The following is a 15630-nucleotide window of genomic DNA, read 5'->3' on the forward strand; positions in this document are numbered from 1 at the left end:
ACACACGGATGGATGGATGGATGGACACACACACAGGGATGGACAGGCATATCTCACCCTCGGCTTATACACGAGTCAATAGGTTTCCCAGTTTTTTGGGGGTAAATTGGGGGCCTCGGCTTATACTCGGGTCGGCCTATACTCGAGTATATACGGTAGCTATCAAGAAGAGAAGGTGCAGAATATCAGAATTAAGTCTTAAATCCAAGGAGTTCAATAGGGCTTACTGTTCGTACTACCTTTGGTCAACTGTCTTCTCATGCTCAACTGGGTGGGCATGGCTGCAACTTTCTCAGAGAGTAAGTGGGACTTGGAATCATGAACATTTGAACTGAACGTTCCCATTTTCATATATGGGCCCATTTTATAAAAGACGACTGTATATATAGAGGAGTTATCACGAAGAAAAGCTACAGAACACCAAAATGAAATTTTACATTCAAAAGGTTAAGTAGGCCTTACTGTTGGTACTACCTTTGGTCTACCTTATTCTCACGCTCCACTGAGAGTGAGTGGGACATGGAACCATGAACACTTGACGTGCATATTCCCAATTTCATATATGGGGTCATTTAAAAAAGAAGACTCACTAAATATGTAGAGCAATTATCAAGAAGAGAAGCTACAGAATACACCCAAAAATGTAAATAGGGCTTACTGTTGGTACTACTTTTGGTCAACCTTCCTCTCACACTAACCTGGGTGGGCATGGCTGCAACTTTCTCAGAGAGCGAATGGGACTTGGAACCCTGAACACTTGACCTGAACTTTCTCATGTTCATATATGGGGCCATTTAAAAAAAGAAGACGTCCTAAATATATAGAGTAGCTATCAAGAAGAGAATGTACAGAATATCAGAATTAAGTCTTAAATCCAAAGAGTTCAATAGGGCTTACTGTTGGTACTACCTTTGGTCAACTGTCTTCTCATGCTCAACTGAGTGGGCATGGCTGCAACTTTCTCAGAGAGTAAGTGGGACTTGGAACCATGAACACTTGATCTGCATATTTCCAAATTTCATATATGGGGTCATTTAAAAAAGAAGACTCGCTAAATATGTAGAGGAATTATCAAGAAGAGAAGCTACAGAATATACCCAAAAATGTAAATAGGGCTTACTGTTGGTACTACTTTTGGTCAACCTTCCTCTCACACTAACCTGGATGGGCATGGCTGCAACTTTCTCAGAGAGCGAATGGGACTTGGAACCCTGAAAACGTGACCTGAACTTTCTCATGTTCCTATATGGGGCCCTTCAAAAAAAGAAGACTTCCTAAATATATAGAGTAGTTAGCAAGAACAGAAGGTACAGAATATCAGAATTAAGTCTTAAATCCAATGAGTTCAATAGGGCTTACTGTTCGTACTACCTTTGGTCAACTGTCTTCTCATGCTCAACTGGGTGGGCATGGCTGCAACTTTCTCAGAGAGTAAGTGGGACTTGGAACCATGAACATTTGAACTGAAAGTTCCCATTTTCATATATGGGCCCATTTTATAAAAGACAACTGTATAAATATATAGAGGAGTTATCAATAAGAGAAGGTTCAGAACACCAAAATTAAATTTTACATTCAAAAGGTTAAGTAGGCCTTACTGTTGGTACTACCTTTGGTCAACCTTCTTCTCATGCTCCACTGGTGGCCATAGCTGCAATTTTCTCAGAGAGTGAGTGGGACTTGGAACCATGAACACTTGACCTGCATATTCCCATTTTCATATATGAGGTTATTTAAAAAAGAAGACTTGCTAAATATGTAGAGGAATTATCAAGAAGAGAAGCTACAGAATACACCCAAAAATTTAAATAGGGCTTACTGTTGGTACTACTTTTGGTCAACCTTCCTCTCACACTAAACTGGGTGGTCATGGCTGCAATGTTCTCAGATAATGAGTGGGGCTTGGAACCATGAACACTTGACCTGCACATTCGCACGTGCAAATACGGGGCTATATAAAAAAGAAGATTTCCTAAATATATAGAGAAGTTATCAAGAAGAGAAGGTACAGAATACTAGAATGAAATTTTACATCCACAAAGTTAAAGTTTGTTTTTTAAAAGAAGAAATGAATTCACAGATCTAAAAACAAAAAGACTTATGTTCACAATGAACGAGACAAAAAAAAAGTTTAAAAGTTGAGTGTTGAGCGAGTCTCCCTGGTGCAGCTCTCCCCCTCCTGTCTGAAAGGCTCTTAAGATCAATTTTTACTCTCAAAGACAAACATACATTCTACGGCTTCTGCCGACTGAAGTTGGTTATTGCTTTTTTTTTTCTATTCTTTTTACCGAAAAACAAAATGTACCATTGAAAGTTGATTGAGTTTAATCTTTCAAGTGCCGATTTTTTTCTGATGCTTCTTTGATGAGCTTTTTCATCTTTTTTATTTATTTTTATTTTTTACTGCTAACGTTAAAAAAAAAAAAAAAAAAAAAAAATTGCCAGCGTCCTTCTTCCTCACCATGAAAGTAACAACAGTTCCAAAAAAACTTCCAATAAAGAAAAAAAAAAAAAAAAAAAGTAAACATGATTAGATGCAAAAGGACAGTCATTACCGGGAGACAATGACCCACCACGAAACTAATGAGCCATTTTCTACGGACAATTTGAGGCGCAGTTGTAATATTTGTGGAAATCAAAACCCCCGAAGCTCATTAATGCAATATGTGGCCTTTAGTGACACATCAGCACAGACAGAACTTTGAAGTCCTCTTGCCTTTGAAGTAAAGGAGGCAAACATATGCCGTCTGTGCAGTGGTGATAATATTGCTACGACGGGTATTTTTGAAACTTCAGTTTACCGTTGATTGCTGCATGTAATCAAATCTCACTCTTGACAAGTGCCGCTGTCGGAATGCAAAGCGTTCCATGGAACACAGCTGTTTGTCGGGTTCTTGATGCCAGGCAGGAGTTGCTTTAGAGTTAGCACAGCCGCAAACAGAAAGATGGGTGCTTTTTTTTTTTTTTTTTCTTGCTTTTTTTTGTATTTTTTTCAAACATTTCTCATTAGACATGTAAGGTGCTGCATCAGAGTTACATGGCTTACTGTATGGATCAAAAATGGCACATCAGTCTGAGGTTTCATAGGTTCACTGATTAGTGATTGCATAGATAGTTGGGTTGTAAAAAAAAAAAGACATCAAACAAGTTCTACTTTTCATTTGAAAAAAAAGGAAGAAAAAAATCTTTTAATTACCTTCAAAATATATAAGCTGACGCAGCCATACAAAGCATGAAAGACAAAAAAAAAAATACTTAAAAAAGAATTTCAGGCAAATTACTAAATTCTTGGTTGACATAGGTGCGTGTTTTTTTTTTAACCGCTTCCCGACCGCCTCACGCAGATTTACTGCGGCAGAAGGGCACGTACAGGCAGATTAACGTACCTGTACGTTGCCCTTTAAGAGGTGGCTTGTGGGCGCGGGCGCCGGGAGCTCCGTGACTGCGATCGTGGGTCCCACGGACTCGATGTCCGCGGGCATAGCCGCGACCGTCTCATGGTGAGGAAGAATGGGGAGATGCTGATGTAAACAAGCATCTCCCCATTCTGTCTAATGACACTGTCACTGATCAGCGCTCCCTGTAATCAGGAGCCGTGATCAGTGACGTGTCACACACAGCCCCTCCCCCCCCACAGTTAGAACACACTTAACCACTACAATGCCGCCTAGTGGTTAACCCCTTCACTGCCAGTGAATTTTTTACAGTAATCAATGCAATTTTTTAGCATTGATCGCTGTATTAAAGCGGAGCTCCACCCTAAAGTGGAGCTTCCGCTCATTGGAACCCTCCCACCCTCCGGCGCCACAATTGGCACCTTTCAGGGGGGAGGGGGGTGCAGGTACCTGTACAGGACAGGTATCTGCACCCACTTCCGGCATAGATATCTGCGGAAAGGGCCGTAGATTCTGCAGAGTCTACGCCCCTTTCCGAAGGTCCCCTATTGTGTGCTGGGAAACACACAGATCCCAGAGACAGCGGGGACCATCCTTATTGCGCAGCGCGACTCGCGCATGTGCAGTAGGGAACCGGGAAATGAAGCCGCAAGGCTCCACTTCCTGATTCTCGTACCCAATATGGCGGCGGCAGCACCCGAGAGACGATCGAGAGATCGGCTTCGGGTGCCGACAGCGCGGGCGCGCTGGGCGGGTAAGTGTCATTATTTTAAAAGTCAGCAGCTGCAGTATTTGTAGCTGCTGGCTTTAAAAAAAAAAAAAAAAAATGGTGGACACCCGCTTTAATGCCAATGGTCCCACAAAAGTGTCAAAATTGTCCGATGTGTCCGCCATAATGTTGCAGTCATGATAAAAATCGCTAATTGCCGCCATTACTAGTAAAAAAAAAATATCAATAAAAATGCCATAAAACTATCCCCTATTTTGTAGACTCTATAACTTTCAATAAACCAAAAATATGTAGAAGAATACATATCAGCCTAAACTGAGGAAAAACTATTTTTTTTATATATTTTTGGGGGATATTTATTATTATATTGATTTATATTTATTATAGCAAAAAATGTGTTTTTTTCAAAACTGTCCCTATTTTTTTGTTTATAGCGCAAAAAATAAAAACCGCAGAGGTGATCAAATACCACCAAAAGAAAAGCTCTATTTGTGGGGAAAAAAAAAGAACGTCAATTTTCTTTTGGAGCCACAATGGATGACCACGCAATTGTCAGTTAAAGCGACGCAGTGCCGAATCGCAAAAAGTGCTCTGGTCAGGAAGGGGGTAAATCCTTGAAGTGGTTAAAATCAAATTTGCAATTATTTTTTCCTTTCCTTCTACAACTTCAACATACAGTACCCTAACAATACAAGGGCAGTCTGAAAAGTTCACAGCCCGACACATAGGGAGTGACCACACATATATGAAACGCTATCACTGCACCAAGCCACTCTTTCAGATGTTCAGCACTGAAAATTGAGCATGCACGCTTTATATATGGTTTTCATGCACTGTCTGCAAACAGTTGGCACCCCCTGTAGTCATGGAGAGAGGGAAGAAGGCTAAAAGTGTTCCATCAGCGGGCAAAGTGATGGCAACAGTCCTCTGCACTGCTACTGCACATCCTCGGAATCCCAGAAGACTGTTACCATCACTTTGCCCAAGTGGACATTTGGAACCTTCTTCTTCCACTTTCTCCATTTTCAACTTGGCTGGGGGGAGGGGGGGATTGTTTCAACTGTTTGCAAACAGCACATGAAAATCGTAATGTATTTTTCACATTTTTTTCAGTGCCAAACATCTGGAAGAGTGGCTTTTGTTCCACTGATAAAGTTTTAAGTCTAAAGGGTCACGTTCGAAATTCTTTTTTCTTTTCTTCCAAAAACTTCAACATGCCCTAACAATAAGAGGGCAGTCTGAAAAGTTTGTGGCCTGACATGAAAGGACTCACCACACAGACATGAAAATGTATCACTGCACCAAGCTATTCTTTCAGATGTTCAGTGCTGAGAATAGCGCATCTACACTATATGGTTTTCATGCGCTCCTTGCAAATGGTTGGCACTCACTGTAGTCAAGTTGAAAATGGAGAAAGCGGAAGAAGAAGACATGAAGGATAGAACACTTCGAGGCTTCTTCTTCCATTGACGTCTCCTAGGATGTTTGACATAATTTTGGCCTAGCTTTTGACAGGGGGTGAGGAGGTGTTGTATCGCCTCTTTACTACCTGGTTAAACCCCTTGAAGCCCACACTAGTGAACAGCAACTGCATGCTTTGCATGTGGCTGCAGGGAGCCTGCAGAGCAGCCCCATTCACTTGAATGGGTTACGTTTTGTGAGCGGTATGCCTGCCAAAAGGAACATGGGGTGTCATTCCTGCCATGGCTGCAAGCAAAACACCATGGCTGTGGCATGTGTACAACCCCCCCCCCCCCCAGTCACTGCCTTTGCAGCTAAAGGGGGAGTGTTTGGGTAGCTATAAAAACACAGCTTATCCATAGGGTTTTACTGCACCCTCAACTGCTAGTGTGCATGTGCCCATATGCTTCCTTATAAGAAATGTATAGCACCATATAAAATACCCCATATTAAACACGGTTATTTTTTTTTCATTAAAAATATCCAGGATTCGTGCTGGCAGAAGAGGGGCCATGCTATTAGCCAATTAGACTTAACTTCATTGCAGACTGCACAAGAAGCTGTCTGGAAGAGTATAGAGTGACCTAATGAGTGTTTTGCTACTCTCCACTATCCAATCACAGGTTGGGGTGGCCCTTGATCCAGTTGTATTGCTTTTACTGTAACTTTTGTAGAGGGAAATTTGGACAAGAATGTAAAGGTTGTGTAGCCATGGATGAAAACTCCTTTATGAGGTAGGTTCCACTCAGCTCGAGTTTTTGGGGTGGCCACGCCCCATCTTATCCTGCTTTACAATTTTTTTTTTTGGTCAGGTAATATAGTTCACAAAATCACAGTGACATTGCCTTAACAGTAGTAAGGGAAAATGAGGACAAAAATGTTTTAACTATGTAGCCCTGGCTGGAGGCCCCATTATGGGGGCGGGTTTCACACAGCTTGAGTTTTCAGGTGGCCACGTCCCATCTTATCCCGTTTTACAAATTTTCTTGCTATTTAATATAATTTACAAAATCATGAGGACATTGCCTTAATGGTAGTGGGGGGGGGGGGGGGTTCGGGTGCGGCTGGAGGCCTTTTTATGGGGCAGGTGCCACACAGCTTGGGTTTTCAGGTGGCCCACACACCATCTTATTCTGGGGTAACAAATTTTCTTCCTAGGTAATATAGTTCACAAAATCACAATGCCATTGCTTTAACTGTATTAGAGGAAAATGAGGACGAGGATATTTTAAATATGTAGCCCTGGCTAGGAGCCCCTTTATGGGTTGGGTTCCACACAGCTCAGGTTTTCTGCTGGCCACACCCCATCTTATCCTGCTTTAGTTTTCCTTGCCAGGTAATATAGATCACTCAATCACAATGACATTTCTTTAACTGTAGTAGGGGAAAATAAGAACAAGGATGTTTTAATTGTGTAGCCATGGCTGGAGGCCCCTTTATGGTGCGGGTTCCACACAACTCAAGTTTTCAGGTGGTCACAACCCATTTAATGCTGGACTACCATTTTTCTCTTTCTCTGCCAGGTAATATAGTTCACAAAATCACAATGGCAATGATTTAACCATAGTAGGCGAAAATGAGGACAAGAATGTTTTCATTATGAAGCCCTGGCTGGAGGCCCTTTTATGGGTTGGGTTCCACACAGCTTGGTGCTTTCAGGTGGTCACAACCCCTTCTTACGCTGCTTGATCATTTTTTTTCTTACTTTGCCAGGTAATATAGTTTCATAGTTTCATAGTTAGTTAGGTTGAATAAAGACACCAGTCCATCCAGTTCAACCTGAGTGAGTGTCTACAATTGTCCCTATCCCTGTACATTGCACACTCACATCAGTCCCCACAATCCAAGGTCCCCATTCATATACTAGGGCCAATTTTTTGGACAGAGGCCAATTAACCTACTTGCATGTCTTTGGATTGGAATATAATTTACAAAATCACAATGCCACTGATTTTACCATTGTAGGGGAAAATGAGGACAAGAATATTTTCATTATGAAGCCCAGGCTGGAGGCCCTTTTATGGGTTGGGTTCCACGCAGCTTGGGTTATCAGGTGGCCACACTCCAAGTTATTCTACTAACTTTCCTTTCTTTTCTTTTTTTTAACCTGATAAGAACCTTAATAAAATCTTAATGATATTGTTCAGCTATATTTGTATCTGTTCACACAAAGGAAATCATGTGTACTATGAAAATAAACTTGGCGGGGAGATCATATTATGGAAATGCATATATACTGAGTCACCAACAATTAAACAGCTACATATTAAGACAACACAAAAAGATCTGTGAGTTTCAACGAGCGGGTAGCAACAAATCACATGCCTGGTAATAGTGCAGACCGTAATGGTGGCGAGGAAGGGAAATGTACAGCATTGAAGGGATAGAGAAAAACGAGTGCAGATTTACTGGGGAAAATTAATCCATAAAATGCAATTTATCAGGCGGCTCCATGCAGACGAGTTGGTTGCCGTTACTTTTATACCGCTTACGGAGGCCAGCCGGAGGCGTTTATGAATGTAATGTGTGACCCGCGGAAAAGATCATCAATTTGAAGTAGAATTTCACAGCCGAGATCTGCAAGAGATGTCCGTGCAGGCGACATGGCCTGAATGCGTTATCGATGCAGACTGGGCCCGCTAAAAGTTTATTCTGCTTTTAAATGTTAAAACTGACCTTGTCCCTATTTTATAAAGGTATTCCTGGAAAGGAAACAAAACTTGACTGTCCCCCCTGCTCAGCCATCAAACGCCACTAGATTGAAGAGCTAAGCTTTTTTGAAGAGTGTTCAGGATCTGACACTTCTGGGATTGTCAGATCCTGGCGCCCCACATCCTGAAGACTCCTGGCATACATGACATCATTTTGGCCTAGGCCAGAAACCAGGAAGTAGCAGAAGAAATGTCTTTATAAGCCTTGCAATTGTACATTCTTGATGTACATTCTTGATGGTCCAACCACAGAGAATACAGAAGACCAATTGCTAGCCCTCCTGGCCTCCCGCCAAGTAACATATCACTTTCTTCCCATGGTGCTCTCTCCTAGCAGGGGCAGGGCTGGAATTTAAATGGACCTGCACCCTCTATCTACACTCTAGCTACACTTTACATTTTCTTCTTCTTTTTCCCCCACCTTCTGTTACAAAAAAAGAACCTAATTCCCACAAACCCCCATACCTCTTTTGGGGAACCTGGGCCAACTCTTGTGCCTTTTCTCGCTTAGGTGAGAATGGAGTATCCTCCCTCCCCAAAGTCTCCTGGAGTACACATGGCATCCATCTCAGGAGGTTTCCGGGCAATCTCTGGCACCCTGCACCTGCATCGGATAATCCCTGTGCAAGCGGGTCATCAAGTGGTTGGGTGAAAAAACTCTGAAAAAAGAGGCCGGCCCCCTGATGATGTTAGTATAGAAAAGGGCATCACGGGACCTGGAGTTTGGTGGCAGAGGGAAGGATGCAGCAGACAACTCTGGATACATACATAAAGGGGGAGTCAAGTTTCTTTTTAACCCTGGCGATTCCTAAAGTCACAGCTCATACTCCACCATGAGGGCATCTAGTAGCCAACCAGGGGAACTATGTCAGGCCACATCCATACCCTACACTACACCACCAGTGATTATATAACTGCATTGCATAAAGAAGCACATCGACCAACTGATTACATCACTGGGTCTAAAACAAGGTATTTAACCACTTCTCGCCCATGTGATGTAACGGTATGTCACTGAATGGGAAGGGTGATATCTCAGTCATTGCTGCAGTAGCAGCGATATAGATTTTGTTTTTGTTTTTCAGCCAGCAATTCCCTTCACTATAAAAGTAATCCTAGCCGCTAAAGAGCTGCCTGATTATTTTTACAGGTGGTGGAAAGGGGTCTCCTCTACATCTGGGGGACCAGTAAGGATGAGACCGGTGCCATCTGTTCCTGGGAATCAGTGAGAGGAACTGATGTCATTCCTCCCATTGTGTGGCATCAGAAACAGGAAGAGACAAGGATTTCGTCACTTCCAGTTTTGGTTTGCTGTTTACAAACAGTTACTGGCTTGTACAAGCATCTCAGTAAACTAATTTGGTTGTGATCAGATGCTTTAGAGGCCAGAGGAGAGATCTGGGGTCTCTTTTTTAAAGCACCCCTGCCCCCCCCCCCCCCTCCCCAACGTGCTCATGCACAAATGTAAGCGTGCACATCGTTCCAGCACGCATATGTTAGGTATTTCCACCAATGTCAGAGCGAGAGCAATAATTCTAGCTCCAGACCTCCTCTGTGACTCTAAACGCTTTTAAAACATCTCCTATGGAGATTTTTAGGTACTGTCATTTGCCACCATTCCAGGGGCGTACGCAATTTTAAAGGACATGACATGACATGTTTGGCAACTATGTACTCTGTGTAACATCATCTTTTATATTGTACCAAAAATTGTGTATTATATTGCGTTTTTTTGCATTTAAAAGTATTGACGTGTATTTTTTCCCTAAAAAATTGCATTTGGAAAACCACTACACAAATATTGTGTGACATAAAAATATGCAACACCCATCGTTCTCTAGGGTCTCTGCTTACAATTATTATATACGTATAATGTTTGGGGGTCCTAAGTAGTTTTCTAGCAAAAAAAATGATTATATTTACTACATGTAGGTGAGGAATGTCAAAACTTGCCTGTACTGGAGCTGGTTAATGGCAATCAGGGCTGCCATCGGGGGTGAAAAGTCAATACACCCAGGGCCGCCATTAGGGGGGGCAGCCCATACACAGTGGGGGACAATGGAACTGGAGGAGGAGACTTGGGATAAAGGAAATGGGACTGGAGGAGGACATGGGATTAAGGAGATGGGAGTAGAGGAAGAGGACTTGGGACGGAGGAGATAGGACTGGAGGGGGACATGGGATGGAGAAGATAGGACTCTAGGAGAAGGATATGGGGTTGAGGGGATGGGACTGGAGAAGGAAGACATAGGATGGCGGAGATGGGACTGGAGAAGGACATGGGATGGAGGAGATGCGAGTGGAAGAAGACATGTGATGGAGGAGATGGGATTGGGGGAAGAGAACATGGGATGGAGGAGATGGGACTGGAGAAGGAAGACATGGGATGGAGGAGATGGGACTGGAGAAGGACATGGGATGGAGGAGATGCGAGTGGAAGAAGACATGTGATGGAGGAGATGGGACTGGGGGAAGAGAACATGGAATGGAGGAGATGGGACTGGAGAAGGAAGACATGGGATGGAGGAGATCAGACTGCAGAAGGAGGAGGATATGGGATGGAGGAGATGGGACTAAAGAAGGAAGAGGACATGGGATGGAGGAGGAGGACGTGGGATGGGGAGATGAGACTGGAGGAGGAAGACAAGAACATGGGATGGAGAAGGAAGAGGACATGAGATGGAGGAGATGGGACTAAAGAAGGAAGAGGGCATGGGATGGAGGAGGAGGACATGGGATGGGGAGATGAGACTGGAGGAAGACTAGAACATGCTATGGAGAAGGAGGAGGACATGGGATGGAAGAGATGGAAGTGGAGGAGGAAGAGGACATAGGATGGAGGAGGAAGAGGACATGGGATGGAGGAGATGGGAGTGGAGGAGGAAGAGGACATGGCATGGAGGATATATTAAGTTGTAAAAGTATTAAAATAAAAGTGGGTGCAGTGAAGGACTTGGTGGGAAGGCAAGTGAGTGGATTTGGTGGGACTGCCGGTGGGCAGGCCCTGGGGAATGTTTGTGATCAGGCCCTGGTAGGGGCCTAAAGCTGTGTAAGTGGTGATAACATTTCTGATGGCTGCCCTGATGGAAATGGAGAGGTTCTATTTGAAATATAATTTACCTGTCTGTTTATGATGGACCAGGGAAGGCAAAATAAAAGCAGATTCAGCTTCTGCACTTCAGCTTTAACACACCCCTAACCTATCCAAAACAAAAAAAAAAAAGTCTGTAGGAACCTCATCAACCGTTCCCTGAAAGGAAGGGCTGCAATATTGGAATGCAATTGGACGAGTTCTTGAAATTGACTTAAATCATGTCGTAATTCTTTTTCTCAAAGTCTAGAATGAATCAGAAGATTAAACAAACTCCATTAATGGTATGAAGCATGAAACGGCCATTAATAGAGACCGCGCTATTGACTGACATCATTTACGTCAATAACTAGCTTCACATCGAGATGTATAATTCACTGTACTCCAGTCCGGACTGTTCAGAAGCCAATCTGTCTGTTTAGTGTAAGTGTTTACATTAATCTTTCTGCCAATACGTGCTGTCTGGGGCCATCCGTACATTAATCTGTCCTCCAGATCTATGGCTAATCTATAGGCTTTATTAATCCATGGGAGCCACACCAAGGAGCCGCATTCTGTAGGGCACTGTGATGTATACCGGCAATACCTACAATATATTAGCTCCTCCTATACTTCACTGCGGATTAACGTGAGCTTCTTGTTGTTTTTTGCTCCAAAAAAAAAATAAAAAAAAATAAGTCCTTGCATTTAATTTAAATGGCTTCGTGTAGGTTTGAACAATTGGAGGATAAATAGTACTGGGGTAGGGGTGGGGGTGGGGGAGTTATTTAGGGAGCTTCAATTTATTTCTGCTTGTTTGAAGACACCGCTATCCGGTTCCTCGGCTTCTACATTGCAGGTATTTGATAAAGTGCATTACCTTGATTATACGGCGCTCTGAAGTACATGTGGCTGTCTTACAGGACAGGAAAGATAATTTGAAAGAGCAACTCAAGGCCGCAAGTATAATCAATCAGCGAACCGCCAGTGCCATCCAGCATTGCTGCTTTGTAGAAATCTATTAATACCGATTGCTCTTGTAGGTAGACTTAGTAGGGCTTTTAGAGTGTCTAGGGGTGGGGCTGCAGCCTCTTACCAGTCCACATTGTCTAAAGTTACAGTTACTTGCATGCAGGGTTTAGTTTAAATTGCCTTCCTTAGTTCCTCCTTCCCTCCTCATCAACATCGTACTAAAATTTGATTTCCACTTTATTTTATATCTAGGGGTATCATCTAATGCCGCGTACACACAATCAGAATTATCGTCGGAAAAAGCTCTGATGGTTTTCCCTTCAGAATTCCGCTCGAACTGTCTTGCCTACACACGGTCACACCAAATTCCGACCACCAAGAACGCGGTAATGTACAACACGTACGACGGGTCTAGAAAAAGGAAGTTTAACCACTTGCCGCCCGCCCTATAACAAAAGCACGGTGGCTTAGTGGTTTCAAAATCCTGACCGGACGTCATATGACGTGATCAGGATTTTGAGCCGCTGCGTGCCCCCGGGGGTGTGTATCGAGGCGATCGTTGTTGCGGGGTGTCAGTCTGACACCCCGCAACTACGATCTCGGTAAAGAGCTTCACGTGGCTTCCGCTGCGTGTCCTCCCTCCTCCTCCTCGGCAGGCCAATAGGATTGCTTCTCCTCTCGGTCTCAGGACCCACATCCTGATTGGCTGGGAGACGAATCAGGAAGATAATAGCGGATATTAATTCACTATTGTCACACAACTGGGTGAGCTGCACCTTGAGCCCACCCTTTTTTGAAGCCTATTAGAGCCTATGGCTCTGATCATGTGCTTTTAGAAAAAAACAAAAAACGATTGTAATCCATGCATCCCGTATGTTTTAGGGGGCCGGATGCATGGATTAGAGGGGCGGTGCCCTTGCATCCTGCATTACGGGCCCCCATTGCCTCCAGTAGCACCCCTTGCCATTACATACATTCACTGCTGAAGGTGCTGGAGGTTCTGGAACTGTGTCCCCCCCCCCCCCCCCCCCCTGAAAAAATCCCTGAGTACACCTACTCTACGCCATGCATTAGGAAGAGGGTGCAGTTCTGCATTCTTGCCCTGGACATGGGACAAATCTGTCACAGTACTGTCCACATGTGATGCTGAGCTTCCACAATTGAAAGAACTGGAATTCAACAAATGAAAGGGACGGGCTAGGGGCAGTAAGGCAGGGGTGGGAAAGGACAAGATGATGCTGGATGTCCTCCAGCCAGGAGTTCCAGGTTCTAGGTGCTGAAGAACAAGAGAGGCCCTGATAATTCCTAAGCCTGATAAGGAAAGTGCAGGTTTGCAGCGATTAATTTCGTCCTATGGCTTAGGTTAGGATAGATGACAACTGTCCCGGATTTGCAGGGACAAGTGAGCAAGTTTTGGAGTGCCAAAGTCCAACAGCAGCTGTTTTAGGCAGAGTAACCAGGACACAGCCCGGGACACGGCACCATTGAGACAGAACACCTAACTATCCCGGACTTGCAGGGACAGCCCCACTGAGGGGCTGAGACAGAACACCTGACTAGGGGTGGGGCTGTCCCTGCAAATCCGGGACAGTTAGGTTTTCTGTCTCAATAATTCTATGTCCTGGTTAATCTGCCTAAAACAGCTGCTGGTGGACCTTTCTGCTCCAATACTTGCCTGCAGATACTCTGTATTCAGTCCAGTACACAGTCTCGCTTCAAGTCCTAATGAAGGGGAAGGTCTTTGACAACCCAAAACGCGTTGGCTCTGTGATAAAGTATTTATCTTATATTGGAGCAAATTTATATCTAGATGATTACCCCATAGGGTTCCAATGCTACTCTTCCATTTTTCCTAAGTCCTTTCTTAAAATGCAGACTGCCCAGCTGTCATGGGGATCCTCTGGCAACCAGAAGAACAAAAAGAAGAGTACAAGAGCACAACCTGTGCAGTAAAAACGCATCTATTAATGGCAGGTCCGTGACTCCAATGGCACTGAAGCAATAGGGTCAGGATGACACACAGGACATTTTCGCATAAACATACAAATGTATAAGGCATAAGGACCCATGCACACTGGGTGTCTACCCCTGATGCATGGGGTTCCAGCATTTAACCAGAAGGTACAGGTTGCACCATCCTGCCCCGACCCTTTGAAAAAGTCACGTGTCTGTGACGCAACGCGTCAGGGAGGAGCCAGGTGTCACGTCCATCACTTCCGGTCGCGGCCGCGACCGGAAGTGCCTTTGTTTACTAGCGCGGATCTGTGTTTTTTAAATGTAAGTGTGGATTTTGTTTATTTCAATTAAAAATTGCAATTCTACACATGCGAGTCCCCCTTCTTCTTTCCCCATGACCGGTGGTAATGCGATCTGAGTGTGTTGCTGAACGATCCATCTTAAAGAAGATACACCAGCAAATTTCCCCCTTATATGTGTGTGTTTGACCCTGAGGGGTCTCATATTGAGGTGAGAGGCTGGGGGGAAACGGGGGGTGCACTGTTTGAGCACTGAAGGTGGAGCGTTATATCTGTGGAGCATGTTTACACTTGTGACAACTTAGCATTATTATTGAACTGTCACCACTGGATATTCAGTTATTGGACAGCACAGGAATATTTCTGAACACTTTATATTGCACATGGACTTTCTTTTGTTTTTCTTTTTTGCCATTGTTGCACTGTGATTTTGTCACATTTCTTGCTATGTTTGCACAATTTTAATATTGGATTGTTCATTCACGTTTCATGCAATTTTGCACTTTAAGTAATGTGTTACATTTTTTTTTGCACGCTTGTATTTGCACATGCATTGTTGCACACGTTTTTTTGAGATTTGCATATTTATTTATTTATATGTATAGATCTTGATTCATGTTATTTAGTAGGTATTTTAAAAGAGGCAGCGCTACATAACCTTATTTTATATTTTTTTATACCTTTGGATAGGTGAAGTGTCAGCAAACCAGCGTGGAACGCATGGCGAAGCCCAAAGTTCGGGACCAGAAAAGGAAGAGGGATGATGTCAAAAAATGGCGTAGCAACAGGTTTCAGGGCCAATTGCCACCCCTTTATCAAGCTTCAGCCTCAAACCTACTGTTATGATATGTGGAGGTTCTATTATTTCTGTTGCACATTTTTTTTTTTTTTTTTACGTTGATGGCTCGGCATTTGCGCCACATTTTGTGTGAAAATAAGGACTCTATGCAGTCATTGGGGTATACCTGATAGGAGGACCTCCATACAAACAGACCCAATAGTTTTGTCCTTCTATGCAGCCAGCTACAATAAGGAT

The sequence above is a fragment of the Lithobates pipiens genome, unplaced genomic scaffold (assembly GCF_037356315.1).
Source record: "Lithobates pipiens isolate NorthernLeopardFrog02 unplaced genomic scaffold, aLitPip1_a1.2 Scaffold_16, whole genome shotgun sequence".
Lineage (NCBI taxonomy): Eukaryota > Metazoa > Chordata > Amphibia > Anura > Ranidae > Lithobates > Lithobates pipiens.